The following is a 5,627-nucleotide window of genomic DNA, read 5'->3' as shown; positions in this document are numbered from 1 at the left end:
CTGACACCCTGACTGAGTACAATATCATACATATTATATCCAATTACCAATCAACAAATATTGAACTCAGTAACTGCAAAAAGTTGAAGTTGATTCTTGACTGAACTGGCAGTTTGCCTGTTTAGGGAACTTTTATACAGTTGTTCTGTGTTATATATCATTACATCATAATATATATATATGTATATCATAAATAAGAGATAGTCTTTGAAATCAGGTTCTTTGCCTGATGTTTGTATTATCTTTAGACAGTTATTAATAAAAAGCTTAATCAATACATGGTCAAATAGTGTTGTTATTGGCCAGAGGAGAGCTGTTGGTTTCTCAGTTGGTCATGTTGAGGAAGAATGAGAGCAGAATGCCATCAGCTGCGTACCTTACTATCAGTCCATTATGGCTCAGAGAGCATTATCTGACGTTTACTCTGATTACTTTAAACTGGATCAGTTTATAAAACAGAATGTATTATTTTACATTCAAGCAAGCAAAGTATTTTGAAGTAGTTCCATATTGGCTCCCTTGCAGGCAAATTCAACATAAGTTATGTACATTATGCATAAAATAATCATCCACTAATTAATAATACAACAACTGGAGCGGCATTGTACACTGGATACTTTCATGTTCTACGTCAACTACATGATAAGTGGCTCTAAAAGGACGACGAAATCAATAAGTGAAGTACTCTGAGTTGCAGTGAGTACTTGATTACTTTGAACAGTAGACACACTGACAGTAAGTTGAGGAAACTCTTCTCCATTGTTGGTTCTCAGCTGAGCGTTATTAGAGTTTTCTGCTTTTCACTAGAACTAAACTAACAAGATGACCAAAAGAGTCTTGAGGATTCAAACAGAAAAAGTGCTCTTACTAACTTACATGGACAGAAGAAGAAGCTGCGACCACGACGATCACAAAGGAAGTACCTGTGACAGGAGCGGCTTGATCTTGTCAGCAACGGAAGGAGTGGCAGATGGAGGTAAAGAAAAGATGAGTGGTGTTGTAGAGAGGACTGACGGGCATTTTCTAAAGCCGTTTGGTCCCCCTGCAGTTTTTACGTCCTAACAATGTTACATATAGTAAAGCAGAAAACTCCGTCGAGCACTAGGACCCAAGCTGAAGCTTCCCCCTTAGTCATTAGTCATATATATATTATGCATATATAGCATCCGTTCAGACATTACGTTGATATACTGAATGAACATGATATTATGGAGGACCTGGAATATATGGAGTGAACCTTGAATTATGGTGAACCTTGAATGGAGTGACTTGAATATATGGAGTAACCTTGGAGTATACTGATAAAATGGAGAAACTGAATGAAATCAAAATAGTTGTAGTCTTCATCAAATGAAGCTTCTGAATTAGCTGGTTTTCACAAAATGGATCAGTGAAAATTACAATTCATTTTAATGGAAACTTTTTTGCTTTTTCTTTTCAGGATTGCCTTGAGGCCTTTTGTAGTCGGCCTGCCACATTAAAAAGGGATGTGAACTTCTTCGTCAGGAAGAACGGTATTGGGGTGACTATGGAAGGATTTTGGCCATACAGCACTTGCCAAGGAGTTAATAATTCCTCGTGCTCGGATTGCTGGCCACAAGTCTCCAGCTGGACGACTCATTCTCACTTCTTACCAGATGGCAGCTGGTGCCCTTGATGACCAGTCAATTCATTTATAATTCAAGATTCATTATATATACAAAGTCATTTTTATTCAAATTCATTCTTATATTCAAAGGATTCATTTTATATCAAGATTAATTCAATATTCAAGATCATGTAATATATTCAAAGATTCATTTAATATTCAAAATCATTTAATATATCAATTTCTAAATTCAAAATTCATTTATATATTCAAGTCATCAATATTCAAAATCTTTTAATATATTCAAAGCATAAATATTCAAAAGGATTATATATATTCAAAGTTAATCATATATTCGAAAGTCATTAAATATTCAAAGTTTCTATATTCATTAAGATCATCTATATATCAAAGATTCATTTCTAAACGGCATGCCATAATTATATACTGTTTGAAGTTCTCTGAGCACTCAGATTCATTGAAAACCGTTTCAACTTCACAGCTGTGTTTGTAATCTCAATTACTGCATAAAAAATAATTTATGCATTTTGGAAAGCGTATAGCATAGCAATTAAACACTGGATAAACTTGAATAAATACCACCATAATCAATAAAAAAGACTGTTGCAATTACAAAAGCCAACAAATTTAATGAAATGAGAAATGAAAATATAATGTAATTATTTTAATGCAGGATAATTAAATGATGCAACATCTTAGAAAGACATGGACATGCTGTAAAACCACATTAATTCTCACAGGTGACAGGGAATACAGGGATCACTAGGATTTAATCTTAGCCTGGCTGTTAAGCCTGGTCTGGACGCAGGCTAACTGATAGAATAAATCGCCATAACTTGGCAGGGATAAAGTTTTGGCTGCTTTCATGCAATCCGCACTTGAGGCTTAAAATTCAGCCAGGAACCAACATATCCCGGCTTAATCCCTTATCTGGTTTTTGTGCAACCCTAGAGTTCATAATCTGCACTGTAAGTTTGGCCGTTTGTTCTGCCTGGTCCCGTAGCTTAGAGATGTAATACCAGAGCTTTCATTACATTAACGGTGTCCATGTGCGATGTGTGTGCGTGTGTTAGGAATTTAGGGCCAGCCAGGATGTCTAAAAAAGGAAAAGTGGCATAGGACTTTTTGTAGAAGTAACAGTAAGTTACTCAAAGAAAGCGTTACACCCATCCTGCAACCCTTCACTGGGTCCCAATAAGCGCATATCCACTTACAAGATCCCTCATCAATTGCCAATGATCGAAGAAAATGGTTTGGAAGCTTTGATGAGTTGATATTTTGCCCTGTGGGTCTTTGGGTCAAATTGCTGGTTCATTTCTCTATAACTGCCTAAAAAGACAGTGTTCTCTGTTACATATAATAATTGATTACTTTGATACTGGACACTGAATTATGACATTTTATTCATTCTCCCCACCTGTGACTCTCAGTTACTGGCCGCCACGTGGGTGGTGCTCTTAATGAGTCGTACCAATATTCCAGAATTAATGTAAATTTGCTGACTGTTGGGAGTGAAGTTGAGCTTAACAAGTGAAACACAGATTGGTGATAATGTTTGCTACATGCTTTACAACATCAAACCAAAATAAGACAGTAAACTAAAGTACAATAAAGAACTGGAGAATACTAGAAACATGACTGAAGGAGTTAGTTTTTAAAATATTGTGTCCCCCCACTCGGAAAATCAAATTTCGTTCCCCTTTCAACAGTGTGTTAAATAAATGTATACAAAAACATTTAAGATTATTAAATTCTTCATATTAATGTATCGATTTATAAATTATCTAACTCTAAATGATTAATTAACAGGACACAATCCTCTCGTTATTTATGCGATGATCTTTTTCTTGATTGATTGTTTGGTCATAAATGTTGGTCATTTCCCCAATGTCCTCGTTTGCATTTAAAACAAAGATATTCAGTTTAGTTGTCATAAAGACTGAAGAAACTATAAAATATTCACAGTTGAACTGAGATTAGCATTTGTATTTTTCTAAATCCATTAATTATCATTTAATAGTTATAGTTGGAAACATGAATGAATGGATTCTTCAGTGCAGCTCTATTGTTGAGGTGAATGTGGTTTGTGATGTGTGAAACTTTAAAGATACAACAGACTGAAGGAACGAGGAGACGACAAAAAGAGATGTTTTAAAATATATTTTAAGAAAATACTGACAGATGCTGCTAACAGCTATATACAGAGAGTTTTTAACAACAGCAGATGAAGGAGAACGATATGCACGGGTCGACTGGCGGTGACGGACGGACGCGGCGTCACTGGCTCCGCCCCCTCCTCTCTCACTTCTTGGACAACTTGGCCTGTTTGTTTTTAGGAGGCGCCCACTTCAAACACATAGTGTCCACTGCGGAGGAGACGACACACAGCGTGAGAGACAACGGGCACAAAGACCTTTTATTGTTATTCAAGATGAGTATTAAACAACATACACACACAAATATCCAACAATTAACCCCCGACCCACTGAGGGAACACAATCCACACTGCAACTGGCCTTCAAACAGAGAAAATAAAGGAATTAAAGGAAGGAAAAAGAACAAAATCAGCACTAAAACAAACATTCACACACAGAGAGGGTCTGTGATCCAGTGTGTACATAGAGAATCTCTCTGTAACAGTGAAGGAAACCACTGATGGCTGACTGTTTGCAACGATAACCTCTTGAGATCGAGGCGGCCACAGTTTCTCTCCACCGACTGCGAGACCCAGGGCATGATGGGAAACACCTGGTTTGGACGTTTTCCTAATGTTTCTGTGACTTTAATCTTTAACTGTAGATTGTAATGAAGTTTTAATCTGTTAAACACATCCTGTGTGGTTGGTAATAATAATAATAAAGTTGATGTATCCAAACGTGCTCTAAAAACTACAGGCAGCCTACAGACGATCCAACAGGAAGTAAACATTTGAAGGCTGCTGTTGTTCGACCATCTCCATCGAGCCTAACGACACATTTAACTCCGCTTTTATTCCTTTTTATGGATGCAGGGGTGGTGATGAAGAGTCTCAGCTGGTTTATCTTCGTCTCCAGCAGACTGACTTCACTTCACTACAGTTCTCCTCTCACACAGCCCACAAGAGATCACACATTACCAGGACAACACACATTATCTCCAGCTGTTTCACTGACCTGTGATCGGCGGTTTCTTGTACTGGGCGCTCTTCAGATGCTCCTCCACCAGTTTGGGCGTCACACAGATAACGTGCTGACCTTTCCAGTACTTCACCATGTTGAGCAACTGCAGCGTGCTGATGATGTCACTCTGCGTGATGCTGGTCATCTGACTGCGGGGGGGAGGAGGGGGAGGAGGGTCTAATGTGAGCACCAATCAGAGCTCCAGAACAGTGTGGACTACCTGGAGGATTGTGGTTATAAAGGAAGATGTGTGAGCGTCTACCTGAGGTCTTTGATGGACAGCGTTCCTCTGAAGTCCCTCAGGATCTCCAGCAGGACCCAGGACCAGTAACTTCTGTAGCTCAGCTTCCCCAGATCAGACAGAGGCTTCTCCGGAGAACCCACTGCACTCTCCAGCTTACACAGCTCGTAACCTGAGACATAGTCCAACAGTTTCACTGCAAATGGAGCGATGGCAGCGAGCCTCTCTCTCCATAATCACACACACCCTTCCAATGTGTCTATTTAAACATTTAAAACATGAGCTGTCTGTTCATTTATGGAAAAACATTTGTGTAAAGTGAGCTGATGTTTTTGAATTTGAACAAGAGGCTGGCTCAATGTTCTCTTCTTAATGTATTAAATCATTAGCTGTAGGGCGGCTGCACACACACACACACACACACACATTATTAGGCTGGCGTTATGGTGTCTCACTTACTAAAAGCTATGAGGAACTTCCCGTAGCCTCGGCGTTGGTAAGGCGGCAGCGTGAGAATACACACCACATTGTTCCCATCAGGAGACTCTCTCCTGCAGGACAAAATGAAAGATTGAAGTTGTTAATGATTCTAGTTTAAAGTTCTCTCCACATAAACTGT

General features: G+C 38.7%; 1 long non-coding RNA gene across 1 annotated transcript; it reads right to left on the bottom strand.

The window, feature by feature from the left end:
- Positions 1 to 3,754: 3,754 nt before the first annotated feature.
- Positions 3,755 to 5,627, bottom strand: LOC118322855. Its single transcript, XR_004796472.1, has 4 exons — positions 5,468 to 5,627; positions 5,030 to 5,180; positions 4,762 to 4,916; positions 3,755 to 3,975 (listed from the first exon to the last, which is right to left on the bottom strand). It is a non-coding gene; the product is annotated as an uncharacterized LOC118322855 (long non-coding RNA).

This window comes from Morone saxatilis, unplaced genomic scaffold (genome assembly GCF_004916995.1).
Source record: "Morone saxatilis isolate NCDOM2014 unplaced genomic scaffold, NCSU_SB_2.0 Contig14, whole genome shotgun sequence".
NCBI lineage: Eukaryota > Metazoa > Chordata > Actinopteri > Moronidae > Morone > Morone saxatilis.
Note: the sequence above shows the minus strand (reverse complement) of the source record. Positions and strands in the feature narration are given on the sequence as shown.